General features: G+C 38.3%; 1 pseudogene; it reads left to right on the top strand.

The window, feature by feature from the left end:
* The window catches only part of LOC121488808, a 40,253-nt pseudogene extending 28,266 nt beyond the window's left edge, over positions 1 to 11,987 (top strand).
* Positions 11,988 to 17,037: the final 5,050 nt, after the last annotated feature.

The raw sequence follows: 17,037 nt of genomic DNA, 5'->3' as shown, positions 1-17,037 counted from the left end.
TCTTGGAGAACTCTTAGTGTATTTAGAGCCCTAGGGCTCTATTTATCATTGGTAAGTAATACCATTGTGCACAAAAAAAAGGTCAGTCTCAGGAAATTAGCAGGAAAAAACTTGTATGTCCTTGTATAACCACATGCAAAATTGCAGGTTTTCAACTATGTGAGGACTCAGGACTGCCTCATAAGGAGGCTTTATCTGTTACAATCCATAAAAATGAAGTTTCCAAGGCTAAAAGATTCCAACATGATCCAGTTGGGGCCTAACAAAACTAGTGAAAAGACTTTTCCCAGAAAGATAGTGTGGTCATCTTTGTCTAGGGAAATGATCCCCCTTTCCCTTCCATGATGTGTGTTGACAATTAAGCTAGCAGCAGGCTCCTTTTCAGCTTTTGAAAGCAAAGCTTGGAAGTTGGCAGTAAGAAAACCAGTACAATTAAAGCAACTGTCTAATAAAAAAGCCACATTGCTAGAATTTCAGCATGAATTTTAAAAAAAGTGGAATTCATGTTCTAAAAAGCAGTTCCCATAATTTGCAGTACTTACTTTTTTGCCAAAAAGCGTAGAACTTGACCAGAAAGTGATGCGGTTGCTGTGAGAGAGAGCACTTTGTTCTTAGATGTGAACTAATTTTGACTTTTTTTATATATTGAAATCATCATTGAGTTAGAGCCACCCTCTTGTAAAGATCTATAGAATCCTCTCTTTAAAATAATTTTTATTGCTTCACTTATAAGCAGACATATTAGAATCCAACTTTGTATAAACGGCTTTCATCAGGTATTCATTAACATGCCAGGAATATTTTCATAGCCTCTTTTTTGTGTTCTCTTTTTTAGGCAAACTGAACTACTAAGCATTCACTTGGTGTAATTTCCCACCTCTGAATCTCTGTTCTCATTATCTTTCCATCAGAAATCCTGAAGAACTGTGGTCTATAAGCAACCCAATCTTAAGTTACGATATAACTAACCACCCCCTTCTTGTAGCAGACAAATATGGATTCAAGTTAAATTACATCATACACCTCTGTGTGGCTACCTGATAAACCTCCTCTTAAAACTGACAAAGGGAGGACTTCTAGAAAAAATATCACTATCTAATTTTTAGATTGTAAGGTATTTGCTGAAAAGCAAGAACATAGAGTTTTTAGCATCTAGATTTCATTTTCAGGACTCTGTTCAGCATTTTAATAACACACCAAATCTGCAATCATTTCTAGAGCTCTGTACCGCCTCTGTATCCACCAGTTCAAGTGGAGGTAAAGTTGACTGCTTCAGTGGAGTTCTCTACTCTGAAGTGGGCCATTTTCTGTTTTGTTTTTTTTTTTTTTTTTTGGCAATGTGTGACTTGTAATATTACTTGCAATCTATATATTTTGATTGCTAAGGTTTTCAGACTTTGTTTTTGAAGAACTTTTGATTATTTCTTTGAAGGTTCTAGCTTTAACTAATCATGTTTAGCATGCTTAGAAATTAAAGAGACAGCATCTGATTTGATGTTGGGAGAGACTGCTGAGCAAAAGTAAAAAAATCTAACTTTCAAGAAAGTGGGTAAAATACCTGGATAGAATTGACTTATTGATAGAAGTGTGATTCTTAATAAATAATTGCTGATAGCCACTGTGTCAGTTGCTTTGCTGAAGTCCTCTCTTGTATTTGTCGTGGGAATTCTGTAAGTAAAATAGGAATGAATAGGCTATGTTGTAGACTTCTGCAATTTTTAAGTGGCTTCTGTTTTCTTTCTGGAAATACAATACACATCCATGTAATTCTGATGGCGCAGAATGTAATTGTGCTATCATTTCTATGTTACATAGATCAAATATGCCAGTTTGTATTAAGCTCAGTAACTAAATTATTGTCCCAAGAGTAAGAACAGAACTCAAAAAACAAATGAACGAACAACAACAACAACAAAAAAAAGTCATACAGAATCCATTCATGTGGCTTTTTAGGGAAAGACACCTTGCCATTTTACTGGATTTTTAAGTATTGAATATGTATACTTGGAATGGTAAGGGCCCATCTTTGCTGCTCCATGGGAATAATCTTCCTATAAGTGAAGCCAACCCAAAAGAAAGCAGAACCAATAAATTAATGGTAGTCAATACATTTTCATTCTTTACTTAAACCAACTTTAATGGGGTTTCTGACATTTCCAATAAAAAAAAGTTCTAAGATTCCTTCCCCCTTTTGTTCAGAAGAGGTTACCTGTCTATACCCAAAATACACAGCTAGTCAGTTGGTGGCAGGCCAGGTTTTGAATATAAATCTCTCTGCTTCCAGAACCATAGTCCTATAATGACACTGAGAATAGCTTGAACCTCAGGACGAGTCAAGATGTCAAGATGGTCATGGGCTCTGACTCCAAACTGTGCTAACCATCTTCTTACCAAGAGGTTTTTGTGTGTCCTAAAATGAGAGAGTTTTTGAGGGATGGATGTAGCCCAGCAGGTTCTAACATATAGCCTCTGTTTTTGTGGAGACCATTTTGAAGAATGTTTGCTTATCTTAACCTTGGTAAATGGCAATGTTCCGTAGAAATCACTTTTCTTCTTCTTTTTTTTAATCTCTATCAGTGTTGGCTTGCACTGTTTATACATTCTGTTTACTGTGGTGCAAATAGTTAATATACTCTAGTACCTACAGAAGGGGGCTGCTGCAAAAATCTCTGGATTTTGATGGGCATCATCTCCTGAGATGGATCTTCCTTCCAGGTACTTGCATAGGCTGAGCAGGGGTTGTTTGTCCTCTTTAGCCCCAACTGTGTTTTGATGACCTAGTTAGTAAGAGGTCTCTGCTTGGATGTCATTAATAACTGTCATATGGGAAAGCTGCTTCTCTGCTGTCAGAGACTTTTAGTAAAATCTTACCGGCTGGTAAATATTCATGGACCACTAAGTATATCCCTTTGGTTGAGATAAAAACAAGTATAGGAACTCTTTTCAAACAAGATTTCAAAACTTGTTCTAAAATTTCCTCAAATTAGCATATTGAAATAATTTTCAGTATTAAGATAGATGGCACAGTTCTTTGGTGTAGAGAGAAGTACATTTCTCCCTGAAATTTAAATTTCTGAACATTAATTTATGGGGATATGCTTGCAGGTATTCAATAACTTAAGTGTCTCAGATTTAGTGGATACAATCAGAACTTGTGAATGGTAGATGTTCAGGTCTCACAGATGTTCAAATTTTGTTTTATTTTTGGACACTGGTTTCCTCCAAAGAAGAAAGAAAACTTTCAGTATACTGATTCCAAAAGTTAGAATTCAAATATTCAATACTCATCAGAGTACACATTTATTTTTATCTTTATTAAAGATTTTATTTATTTGAGACAGAAGGAGAACATGAGCAGAGGGAAGAGCAGACAGAGAAGGAGAAGCAGACTTCCCACTGAGCAGAGAGCCAAATGTGGAGCTTGACCTGGGATCATGACCTGAGCCAAAGATAGATAGTTAACTGACTGAGCCACCCAGGTGCCCCAGAGTGCACATTTTAAACTCAGTTTACCCAAGTTCCAGGATGGAGGCTGAATTAAATACCTTATCAAAATGACTTTAAAGTGTATTCGTATTGCCTGATATCCATTTATATTTATTAAAAAAAAAAAAAAAAGACTCCAGCTCTGTTGCTAGAAAATCTAGTGTTTGGGGATTACAATAAACAGACATGGCTGTCTTAGTCCAAATTTTGAAATGTTTAAAAATAAAAGTATACTGTAAAATGCAAATTGGAAAGTTAAACACACTGAGTTGAACAAGCATTAGCCTGCTCCCTTCTGAAAATGCAATGAAATGACGGTAGAGATCATTTGCAAGGTTGTAAACAAATAAGGACAATGAGAGAGAAGAGGAAATGTCCTTAATGAAACGTTGGAAGCTGAAGAACAGATGGAAGAGTTACAATTGATTTAGCAGATCCCAGAAAGCTGAATCCTAATTATACAGTAGAGAAAGCCAAGGAGCCAACTGATGGATACCATGAGACCTGCAAAGGTTCCAGAATTGCTGATGCTGCAAAGTGGTGGAAGTAGAGGCAAAGTGGGCTGAAAACAAGAGTTCTCCTTGAAAGTCTTTTCGGGAAGTCAGGCACTCAGTTCTCTCTTCTCCTCTCCTCTCCTGGTCCCTGCTCCTCTCCAACACTGGCAGGTTTGTCTTCTATAGAAGGGTCTCTGTTCTGCTTCTATTTGAAAGCACATTTAGAACAGAAGGACCCACAGTAAGCAGGGAAATGAAGTGAAAATTTATATGCTCTATGTTGACTCTCCAAAATTTCCTGTTAGGATTATATCTGCAAGCAAGAATGGAATAAACTGTCTCTGGGAATGATTGGTCCCCTAAGTGAAGACACCCACTATCCCCAATGGATTAATTTAGGTAGACAACCCTAAATGAAATCCACATTCAACACCACCCATCTGTCTGCACTGCAGGTAAACCTTCTAATCAACATTTTTCTGGCTCAGTCATAACTTGTAGCAGACAGTCAAGGATCACCAGGTATTTGAGAAAGCCTCCAATATGATAGGCATAAACCAAAATAAAGGAACAAACAAATACATAAAGTAATTTGGAGTAAAGAGTTTCCTTTGTATAGAAGAGGCAAAATAATCCTGCATACCACAGCTGAAAATGAACATTGATCTAATAAAAATTATTTTGTTATCTTGCGTGAATAGGAGATGGGAAGTATGAATGATGTGTGGGAGCCGCATTCTTCACAGTGGGAAGTCAATAGTGTCTAAAACTCAAAGGTCAAGATGAAGCAATTTAAATAAATTACTTGGAATAATGAAAATTAATAAAAAATTGTTAGAGGATTCAAAAGTGGTTGCCTCTGGAAATCAGGAAATGGTGGCATATGGGAGGTCAGAGGCATGCTGTTTTTTAAAAATGAGAGCTATTAACTCTAAACCGTGTTCATGTGAAACTTTTACTAAAACAAAAGTCAAATAAAAAATATATGCTCGAAAAAATTCTCAAAAACCATAGAAGTATCTGGAATATGATTTTACAGACCCCCTTGCCATTCTATAGCCTAGTATGTAGTCATTACCAACTATTTCTGTGTATATACATATATATAATATGTTGCAAATACTTACTCATGTTTCTTTTTACTAATGAGATTAGAGCTGCAGTTAATATCTTTAATCATATAACTTTATTAATTTTTTATACATATGGCCATGTATTAGGTATATACACATACCCCAATACACGTATACAATTAACTGTCTTGTGAGTTAGAAATGAGTGTCTCCAGAAAGGAAACAGAAACTTCAAAATTGCACTAAATCCATTCTGAGACACATAAAGCTTAAAGTTCAATTCTTTTACTTGTATGTTAAGGCTCAGCTCAAATGTCACTCCTGCAAGCCTTCCTTGACCTATCCATCTGAAAGCAAAGTGGACTATCCATTCTATTACCTTTTTCTTACCTTCTGACATTTGTCACAGGCAATGTTCTTTGTTTTGTTTTGTTTTGTTTTGCTTTGCCTAATCATCTCTTGAGATTGATCATTCTCGATTTACAACTCACAGATTCAAACTCTTGGAGAGACTGCTTATTTCCTTGGTTCCTAGCCCAATACCAGCTTGAGTCAGGTACTCCTCTCTGTGGCCGGGGCTTAGGGAGAGTTCGGTTGAATGAGGTGGCTCTTCTTAAGACATCCATGTGTTTGAAGGAGAAAGGCTGTTTCCATAAAAAGGTACCGGACAGATGCTTCTTCGAGTATTTTCTACACCACTGTTTATTATTGCTTTGGGAAAGAGGATGAGTAAATATTGGTAGAATCATGTTGCGTCAAAACTACTAAAGTCAGAAGGGAACTGTGTCTTGACATTCATTAAAGAAACTGGCCTAATGCCTCTCTATTCATTGATTAATTTACCAGGTTAATTAGCATTGTATAGCATTATTTTTAACAGTCTTTGTCACATGTAACATTGGTAGTCAAAGCAATAACTTGAAGTATTAATTTCTTTACTAATGACATTTATCAAGCACTGCGGTCTTCAGATGCATGTTCCAAAGTGTTTAAGTTGGCTTAATTTCTAGAAATACCAGTGAAAGATTAGGATGGATCATGGAAAAATGATATTAAACCAGAATGGTCAATAGAGAAAGGGATGGGACTGTAGGAAACAAAACATTGGGGCAGATGTACAGTTTACCAGTTTAATGTAGCAAGAAAATTGTCCAGCGCCACTCGTTGATTTGATAATTGTCATTGCAAAGTCTGTAACTGAGCAATGAAGTAGAACAATAGAGATTTTAGAAAATCTAGGTGAGGTTTAGATTATAAATAGAAACACTGACTCATAAATATTAACTCATTTGAGGGGTACTGACCTCATTAAAAAATGACTCCTGTGAATAACTCATATTCTGATTTGTTGGCATTTCACGATTGAGCTTTCACACTGAAAATGTTGTCCTTTGTCTATACGTATGTCAGTTCATTTATCCCTGAGCAGGAAAAAAAGCATAATTTTCTTTGAAGAAATTTTTATTCCGTGAAAAAAGTCGCATTTTTTAATGTTTGATTCTTTTGTAATTAATGGATTAAGTTTTAGTTCCTCTTCCTTCTGCACAAATGGGTATCTGATTGCTTATGTATTCAGAGTACACATTCCTAATTTAGAATACAGAACCTAATCATCCTATTTCCCTTGCCTTGGGAGCCTTGGTCTCCCAGCTAACCATTCATCACTGGCCTTTAAATTGCTGTAGGCAAGCAGAAAAGGATTTCCTTCTTTACATTTTCTTAGTATAATTTTACAGAAAAGAAAATTAATAGAAGTGTAAAAGACTCCCTGAGAACTTTTGCGGCCACTGCAATTTAGAAATGTTACTCAATTGTTTTTTGTTTTTTTTTAAGGTATGAAATAAAAGAAACCATAATATTAGGCTGAAGAAATGTGCAGTTTTGCTTTTGAAAATGGTTCTGTAAGGAGGTTCAGTCTGACCACCCTAGACCTGCAAAGTCACACACTGTCTCCCCACAATTGTCACATGACGGTGACAAATGCAGGCACCCCCAATCTCTGTCATTCTGAATGAAACACAAGTAAATGACAAATGTGATGAGATACCGTTTCCAGCTACCAGACTGGCAGAGATAAAAAGATTTGCTAATTCACTTGGAGAGTGTGTGGAGAAAACAGCTCTCTGCCCTCTGACACTCTTGGAAATGTGGGTTGGTACGACCTCTGCAGAGGACAATTTGGCACTATTTACCGAAAAAAAAATGCTCATGCTCTTGACCTAGAATTCTACTTCTAAAAACTTACCCTTTAGAAAATATATCCATATGTACAAAGATACTCATTGTGACTTTTATTTTTGCAAAGAAAATAAGCCAGGGAATACTTTAAATGCCCATCAGTAGGCTGCTGGTTAAATAAATTATGGTAAATTTATGACAGGGGAAAGTCTGTACCATATGCAAGAGGTTGTATTGAGTGCAGAGCAGTGGATAAAGGCAGAACAGTACCATTTGTGTTTTTTCTCCTTGACTTTTTCTTCCCCCTTATTTTTAAAGACTTACAGAATAATTCGGAAAGGTAACCTAATAAGCTGAGTACAGAACTTGCCTTGGGAAGGGAGGCTTGAGGGGAACTGGGGTGCTCTGTTTCCACATTTCTTTTGATCCTTTGAAAAATTTTTATCCTGTCAAGCACAACATTTTCTGCTGAATTGAGAGGGGGAAAAAAAAGTGAGCATGGTTTCACAGGCTTGTATTCCTACAGACCGCTGCAGCTCTAACCTGTCATGAAGCCCTAAGTGTCCAGTGGCAGGTACCAGAACTGCCAGGACAGTGGGGCACAGTTGGAGGGAGCAAATACTGGAACATGAGGAAGAGCAGGAATCCTGATACTACTTCTCGCATCTTCTGAATACTTACGGTGTCCCTGGTATTGTAAGTATTTTACGTGCGGTGCCCTACTTAACCCTCCATCTATCCTAGAAAGTAGATGTTGTCATTTTCCTTGTCTGGGTGGACCCCGGAGATGGAGAGGTCGAGAAACCCACCCCAGACCACATAATTATTAAATGACTGCTCACAATTTCAAGGACTGCCCTCGGCAAAGTGGAGAGCTTCCTGCATTTCCACCCAGAACCCTCTTGCCCTTTGTGCTCAACTGGATTCCCAGCCCAATAAAAAGGTATTTTTCTCTGTGTGCTCATCCTCAAAAAGGGAGACCTGTTTTGGTTCATTATTTGAATTTGCAAATATTTGCAGAGACTGTGTGGGCAGCATTAAAATTATTTAGTTCCTTGGAAATTGAGAGGCTAAACAAAGAAATGAACAGAAGATCTGCCAGGCAAATGCCAACAGAGGGATAGTGGGTTGTCAATATCAGAAAATATCAGACGGACATATTCACAGAAGAAAGGCTTTTTTTTATATATTGACAAAATATTAAATATCCACAGTGAAAATATCATAACCATGAATGTTAATCATGGTTATGATAATGTTAATATCATATCCTGTTAGTGTTAATATCATGACCATGAATCATTAAATGAACTATATGAAATATGTACAACCAAAGACATTAAACATTCAAGAAGTGGACAAAACCAGTCATTGTGGCAGATTTTAACACACATTCCCATCTGTCCCTGTTACATCAAATACAACAATAATGATGATGGTATCAAGAATAACAAAGAAGTGAAAGAAAAGGAATTAAAACAAGTTTATGGACTTACATGATTTACGACTCTGCATCTCATAAAATTTGCATATGCATTACTAAAATTTTTAGTGAACTGGGATTTTGATGCTAATGTAACAGGGTAGGATTTCTTATACAATTTTTTTAAAAGACTTTATTTATTCATGAGAGAGACAGAGAGAGGGGCAGAGACACAGGCAGAGGGAGATGCAGGCTCCATGCAGGGAGCCTGATGTGGGAGTCCATCCCCCCGACTCTAGGATCATGCCCTGGGCTGAAGGCAGGTGGAAAATTGCTGAGCCATCCAGGGATCCCCATTTTCTTTTCTTTTTTTTTTAATGTAAATTTTAGTTAACATGTCGTGCAATATTGGTTTTAGGAATGGAATCCAGTGATTCATCACTTACATACAACACCCAGTGCTTATCACAAGTGCCCTCTTTAATACCCATCACCCATCTAGCCCATTCCCCACCACCTCCCTCCATCAACCTTCAATTTGTTCTTTACCATTAAGAGTCACTTATAGCTTGTTTTGTTCTCCTTATTTCTTTTCCCCCTTCCCATATCTTCATTTGTTTTCTTTCTTAAATGCCACATGAGTGAGATCATATGGTATTTGTCTTTTTCTGACTTATTTTGCTTAGCATAATATATTCTAGCTCCACCCACATCTTTGCAAATGGTAAGATTTCATTCTCTTTGGAGGCTGAGTAATACTCCAGTGTGTGCATATGCCACCTCTTCCTTATCCATTCATCAGTCAATGGACATTTGGGCTCTTTCCATAGTTTGTCTATGGTTGATTATGCTGCTATAAACACCGGGAGCATGTGCTTCTTGGAATCTGTATTTTTGTGTCCTTTGGGTAAATACCTAGTAGTACAATTGCTAGATCATAGGGTCACTCTAGTTTTAACTTTCTGAGGAACCTCCATGCTGTTAAACAGAGTGGCTGCATCAGTTTACATTCTTACCAACAGTGCAAGGGGGTTGCCCTTTCTCCACATTCTCGCCAACACCTGTTGTTTCTTGTGTTGTTAATTTTAGCCATTTTGACAAGTTGTAAGGTGGTGTCTCCTCATGGGTTTGATTTGTATTTCCTTGATGACGAGTGATGTTGAACATCTTTTCACATATCTCTCGGCCATCTGAGTGTCTTCTTGAGAGAAATGTCTATTCATGTCTTCTGCCCATTTCTTGACTGGAGTATTCATTTTTGGGGTGTTGAGTTTGGTAAGTTCTTTATAGATTTTGGGTATTAACCCTTTATCAGATTTGTCATTTGCGAATATCTTCTCCCATTCTGTACGTTGCCTTATAGTTTTGTTGATTGTTTCCTTCACTGTGCAGAACTTTTTTATCTTGATGAAATCCCAATAGTTCATTTTTGCTTTTGTTTTCTTGCCTCTGGCTATATGTCTAGGAAGAAGTTGCTACCTGAGGTCAAAGAGGTTTCTGTCTTGGTTCTGCTCTAGTATTTTAATGGTTTCCTGTTTCACATTTAGGCCTTTATCCATTTTAAATTTAGTTTTGTGTCTGATGTAAGAAAGTGGTTTGGTTTCATCCTTTTACATGTGGCTGTCCAGTTCTCCCAACACCATTTGTAGAAGAGACTGTCTTTTTTTCTATTGGATATTCCTTCCTGCTTTGTTGAAGATTAGCTGACCATACAGTTGTGGGTTCGTTTCTGGGTTCTCTGTTCTGTTCCATTGATCTATGTGTCTGTTTTTGTGCCAGTACCACACTGGCTTGATGACTACAGCTTTGTAATCTAGCTGAAAATATGAATTGTGATGCCTCCAGTTTGTTTTCTTTCTCAGGGTTACTTTGGCTATTCAGGGTCTTTTGTGGTTCTGTGCAGATTTGAGGGTTGTTTGTTCCAGCTCTGTGAAAAATGCTGGTGATATTTTGATAGGGATTGTGTTAAATGTATAGGTGATTTTGGGTAGTATAGACACAATGTTCTAATCCATGAGCATGGAATGCTTTTCCATTTCTTTGTGTCCTCTTCAATTTCTTTCACAAGTGTTCTACACTTTTCAGAGTACACATTTTTTACCTCTTGAGTTAGATTTATTCCTAGGTATCTTACTGGTTTTGGTGTAATTGAAAGTGAGATACTTTGAAATTTTTTTTTCTGTGCTTCATTATTGGCATAAAGAAATGCAACAGATTTCTGTACATTGACTTTATATCCTATGACTTTGCTGAATTCAAGTATTACTCCTAGCAACTTTGTGGTGGAGGCTTTTGGGGTTTTTTATATAGAGTATCCTGTCATCTGCAAATAATGAAGGTTTGACTTCTTACTTGCTGATTTGGATACCTTTTATTTCTTTTTGTTTTCTGATTGCTCAGGCTAAGACTCACAGTACTCACAGTACTATGTTAAATAGTAATGGGGAGAGTGGACATCCTTATCGGGAAAGTATAGTGAAGGATTTGAGGCCATTAGCATCACCAACAATGAGAGAGGGGTTGTAAAAGTTCTGAAGCCAGTGAAAAAAAAGAAGATTAAACAAGAGGTTAAGAGAACCTTCATGGTGGAACAATTATCATTAAGCTGATTGACACTGTGAAGGACACTATGTCAAAGACACCAGCTTTGGTATTTGAATATATCAATAATACAGATTTTAAGCAACTTTGCCAGATCCTGACAGATTTTGATATCCGGTTTTATATGTATGAGCTACTTAAGGCTCTGGATTACTGCCACAGCAAGGGAATCATGCACAGGGATGTGAGACTTCACAACGTCATGATAGATCACCAACAGAGAAAGCTGCAGCTTATAGACTGGGGCCCGGCAGGTTCCACCACCCTGCTCAGGAGTAATGTCCATGCAGCATTGAGGGATTTCAAGGGCCCGGAGCTCCTTGTGAAATCAGGTGTATGATCACAGCTTGGATCTGTGGAGTTCGGGCTATGTGTTGGCAAGCATGATCTTTCGAAAGGAGTCCTTCTTCATGGACAGGACAACTTTGACCAGCTTGTTCGCCTTGCCAAGGTTCTGGGTATAGAGGAGCTGTACAGGTATCTGAAGAAGTATCACATAGACCTAGATCTGCACTTCAAAGATTTCCTGTGACAACATTCACAGAAAACTTTATCCATAGTGAGCACAGATACGTCCTCAGCCCTAAGGCCCTAGATCTTCTGGACAAACTTCTGCGATACGACCATCAATAGAGACCAACTGCCAAAGAGGCCTTGGAGCATCCCTACTTCTACCTCGTGGTGAAGGAGCAGACAATGGCTGTGCTTTCCAGTGGCCACATGGCAGCCTGATGAACACCTGGAAGGTGACAGGTCTGTTGTGGTTCCTCCCACTTTTCTATAAGCAGAAACAGGAATGAAATCAAACGTCTTAACGTGTGTAGAGAGCAGACATGTGTCCCTGAGCAGACACAAAATGGTGGCAGGTTTGGCCAGCACAAGCCAGACCAACAGAAGGGCAGCCCACCACCGTATATCACACCTCACTTCCAAATGTAAAAGGTTCACATGCCTGTGGCTTCCTGTTGACTCCCTCCTGACCCCTAAAGCATGGGAAATGTGGAGGGCATGCAAAATGGTTGCTGGTTACTGTTGCTCCCCCGCGTCCCTTGACTTGGCCTGTGGCTGCCTGTTTTTCCAGTTTTCCTGTTTTTCCAGAGTGGGGGCACGGAGGCAACATATGGCACGACGGACATGTTCCTGAAGGTAGACGGAAGGCTCTCCGGTTTTCCCCGTTGAGGGTGATATTAGCTGTGGGCCTTTCCTATACACTTCTAATAATGTTGAGGTATGTTCCCCCTAGCCCTCATTAGTTGAGGGTTTTTATCAAGAATGGATTCTGTGTTTTTTCAAATCCTTTTTCTTTTTTTTTTCTTTTTCCTTTTTTTAAAAAAGATTTTGAGAGAGAGAGAGTGAATGGAGGGAGGGACAGAAGAAGAGGATCTCAGGTGGACTCCAGGTTTACCATACAGCCCAATGCAGGGTTCGATCTCACCATCTTGAGATCACGACCTGAGCCAAAATCAGGAGTTGGATGCTCAACTGACTGAGCCACCCAGGTGCCTGTCAGATGCTTTCTCTGCATGTACTGACAGGATCATATGGTTCTTATCCTTTCTTTTATTCATGTGGTATATCAAGTTGATTGATTTGTGAATATTGAATCGCTCCTGCAGCTCGGGAATAAATCCCACTTGATCATGGTGGAAAATCCTTTTAATATCCTTTTGAATTTATTTTCTGGTGTTTTACTGAAAAATTTTGTATCCATGTTCATCAGGGATATTAGCCTGCAATTCTCTTTTTTTATTGGGGTCCTTGTCTAATTCTGGAATCAAGGTAATGCTACCTAAGTAGAATGGGTTTGGAAATTTTCCTTATATCTCCATTTTTTGGAACAATCTGCGAAGAATAGGTATTAACTCTTCTTTAAATGTTTGGTAGAATTCAACTGGGAAGCCATCCAGCCCATGACTTCTGTTGGGAGCTTTTGATTATAGATTCAGTTTTTGTTGTTGTTGTTGTTGTTGGTTATGGATCTACTCAAATTTTCTATTTCTTCCTGTCTCAGTTTTGGTAGTTTGTAAGTTTATAGAAATTTGTCCATTTCTCCCAGATTGCCCAGTTGGTTGCATATAACTTTTCATAGTATTCTCTTATAATTGGTCCTATTTCTTTGGTGTTGGTTATGAACTTTCTTTTTTCGTTTGTGATTTTTATCTGTTTGAGTCCTTTCTCTTTTCTTTTTGATAAGTCTGGCTAAGGATTTATCAGTTCTATTCTTTTGAAGAACCAATTCTTCACTTTGTTACTCTGCTCTAATTTTTGTTTGCTTCTATATCATTTATTTCATCTCTAATCTTTATTATTCCTTCTCCTGCTGGCTTTAGGCTTCATTTGCTACTCCCTTTCTAGCTCCTTTAGGTATAAGGTTAAGTTGTGTATTTGAGACACGTCTTCCTTCTTGAAGTAGGCCTGTATCGCTATATACTTCTTAGGACTGCCTTTGCTTCATGCCAAAGGTTTTGAACTGTTGTGGTTTCATTTTCATTTGCTTCCATGTATTTTTTTAATTTCTTTTTTGATTTCTTGGTTTACTCATTCTTCAGTAGGATGTTCTTTAACCTCCGTGTATTTGAGGTCCTTCCAAATTTTTTCTTGTGGTTGACTTCCAGTTTTATAGCATTATAGTCTGAAAACATGTGTAGTATGATCTCAATCTTTTTGTATTTGTTAACTCCTGATTTGTGACCCAGTATGCGATCTATTCTGGAGAATGTCCCATGCACTTAGTATGTATATTCTGCTTTAGAACAAATATTCTGAATATATCTAAGTCCAGCTGGTCCATTGTGTCATTTAAAGCCATTGTTGCCTTGCTGATTTGCTCATTAGATGATGTGTCCACTGCTGTAAATGGGGTGTTAAAGTCCCCTACTACCATTGTATTATCAGTGAGTTTCTTTATATTTATTATTAATTGATTTATATAGGATATAATACCCTTCATCTCTTGTTACAGTCTTTGTTTTTAAAATCTAGTTTGTCTGATACATGTATAGCTACTCTGGGTTTCTCTTGATGTCCATTTGTATGATAAATATTTCCCTATCCCCTCACTTTCAATCTGTAGGTGACTTTAGGTCTAAAATTAGTCTCTTATAGGCAGTATTTAGGTGGATCTTGTTTTTTTTTTTTTTTAAATCAATTCTGATATCCTATGTCTTTTGATTGAAACATTTAGTCCATTTACATTCAGAGTAATTATTGGAAGATAAGAATTTAGTACTATTGTGTTACCTGTGGAGCTGGTGTTTCTGGTGATGTTCTCTGACTTTCCTAGTCTTTGCTGTTTTTGGTCTTTTTTAATTCACTCAAAGAGTCTCCCCTCAAAATTTCTTGCGGTCTGATTTAGTAGTCAAGCAATCTTTTAGCTTGTCTGGAAGACTTTCTCCTTCTATTCTGAATGACAGCCTTGCTGGATAAAGAATTCTTGGCTGCATATTTTTCCCATTCAGCATATTGAATATATCCTGCCTCTTTTATCTGGCTTGAGAAGTTTCTATGGACAGATCTGCAAATTTAGTCTGTCTTCCCTTGTAGGTTAAGGATTTTTTTTTCCCCTTGTTGCTTTCAGGATTCTTTTCTTGTCTGCCTGTCTGGTATTTTGTAAATTTGACTATGATAAGCCTTGGCGATGGTCAGCTTTTGTTGAATTTAATGGGAGTTCTCTGTGCTTCTTGGATTTTGATGGCTGTGTCCTTCTCTGGATTAAGGAAGTTTTCAGCTATAATTTGTTCAAATAAAACTTCTGCCCCCTTTTAGTCTCTTCATCTTCTGGCTCCTATGTTATGAATGTTACTACAACTTAGTAAGTTGCTGAGTTCCCTAAGTCTACATTTCTGGTGCATTTTTACCTTTATTTCCCTCTTCTTTTCAGCTTCATTATTTTCCATAATTTTATCATATTTATCCCTTATATGCTCCTCTGCTTCATCCATCCTCATTTTTCTGGCATTCATTTGGATTTGCATCTTGGTATAGCACTTTTATTTTTGGCCTGACTTGATTTTAGATCTTTTATCTCTGCAGTAAGGGATTCTGGAGCATCTTCTTTGCTTTTGTCAAGCCCAGCTACTGTCCTTGAAACTGTTCTTTTACATTCTAGTTCAGACATTTTACTTACATCTGTATAGAATAAGTCCCTGGCTGTGAGTTATACTTGATCTTCTTTCTTTTGGGGTGAATTTCTTCAACTTGTCATTTTGCACAGAAAAGAAAAGTAGAAAGGAAAAAAAAAAAAACAAAAACCTAGATCCTGGGTGTGTTTTGATTTGCTTGCTAAAAGAATCTAGATCACCCCCCCCACACACACACAAAAAAATGAAAACCATCAAATTTAAAAATATAAAATACACACAATTTTTTTAAATAATAAAGGAATTGAAAAAATAAATAAAAAAGTAGTAAAAAAAAAGTTAAAAGGAAGCAAGATCCTATCCTATAGAATCCTAGACCCCATTTTCCCTAGAGCTGAAGCTATGCAGCACCCTGTGATCACTAGACTTGGTCCCAGTGATGTGCTGGTCTTCTGGGGAGGAGCCTGTTGGGCTGATTCTCAAGTGGACTTGCTCTAGTGGAAATGCTCCTCCAGGGCACAGGGGGCAGTGCTTGGGCGTTGCTCCAGGCTCCTCCAGGTGGTGCTCTTGTGCTCCCTGAAGGCTTCCAGTGCTGATGAGCTGGATGACTAGGGTAACGCCCTGCTCTCTGGCCCTGGAGATGAAAGCTGGAGCCCCCCATTCTTCAGTGAGTCCTCCCAGAAGAGCAATCAGTCACCTCTCTTGTTTCCCTGGTTTCCATCAGAGCCCTGCCTTTACCTTGTGTCTGAGCTTTTTATCTCAGGGCTGTGAATGAGTTTCAAAACCAAATTTTTAGGGACTCCTGCAGAGTGGACCCATGCTGTTCCTCCAGGGGAGGATCATTTGCCATCTCTAGCTTATCTGAGGTAAGCAGTCACTGGATTGCCCAGTGGTTCACAGTTGATGGCAAAAAAAGAGCAGAAAGCTGGCACCAAGACTCCCTGTTCTCAGCCGGCTTCCCTGTTTGTATGCCTGGGAACAGTGCAACACATTGGCCCCACCCGTTCTTGCAACCCAGCAGGTCTTCAGACCATGCTGTCACTCCTGGCATTCCACCACACTTCACCACCTCAGCGCCTTCAAGCCCAGCATGTCCCCCATGGTAAAGGCCTTCTGAAAGTTCAGATGCTGTGCTCCACTGCTGATACTATTTTGCAGTAGCCCCCTTAAGCAGGGCTCTGTCCTCACCACTGTAACCACAGCTTTATCTCCCTTAAGGCAATACTCTACACGTCCAACCTTCCTAAAGGTGGTTAGTTTTCTACTTATAGGCATGCAGTTTTTGTTCTCTCAGACCTCCGATTGATTTCTCAGGTGTTCAGAATGATTTGATAACTTTCTGGTTGTGCTCAAGGGATGAGACAAACATAGGGTTCCCCTACTCCTCTGCCATCTTAACTCCTCCGCCTCCCTGTATAATTTCTTGATGATAGCATAGGTTATTTTAAAAGGTAGGAAAAAGATAAGAGCATATCATGGGAATTGGGCTGAGATGTAGGCGACAGTAGCGTTCTTAAGAAGGTAGAGAAAAGAGATTCTGCTAATAAAGTAACTGTAGTCATGCCATTCAAGACTGTCTTTCAGAGGTAGAAAGACACCCTTACCTTGTAGTGCTTTTACCCAGATGCTGAACCAGAAAAAGTGGGATTTTTATAATATTTTCTGTCTATAAGCAGAGTCTGATGAAATCATCAGGGGAAACA

The sequence above is a fragment of the Vulpes lagopus genome, chromosome 4 (genome assembly GCF_018345385.1).
Source record: "Vulpes lagopus strain Blue_001 chromosome 4, ASM1834538v1, whole genome shotgun sequence".
NCBI lineage: Eukaryota > Metazoa > Chordata > Mammalia > Carnivora > Canidae > Vulpes > Vulpes lagopus.
Note: the sequence above shows the minus strand (reverse complement) of the source record. Positions and strands in the feature narration are given on the sequence as shown.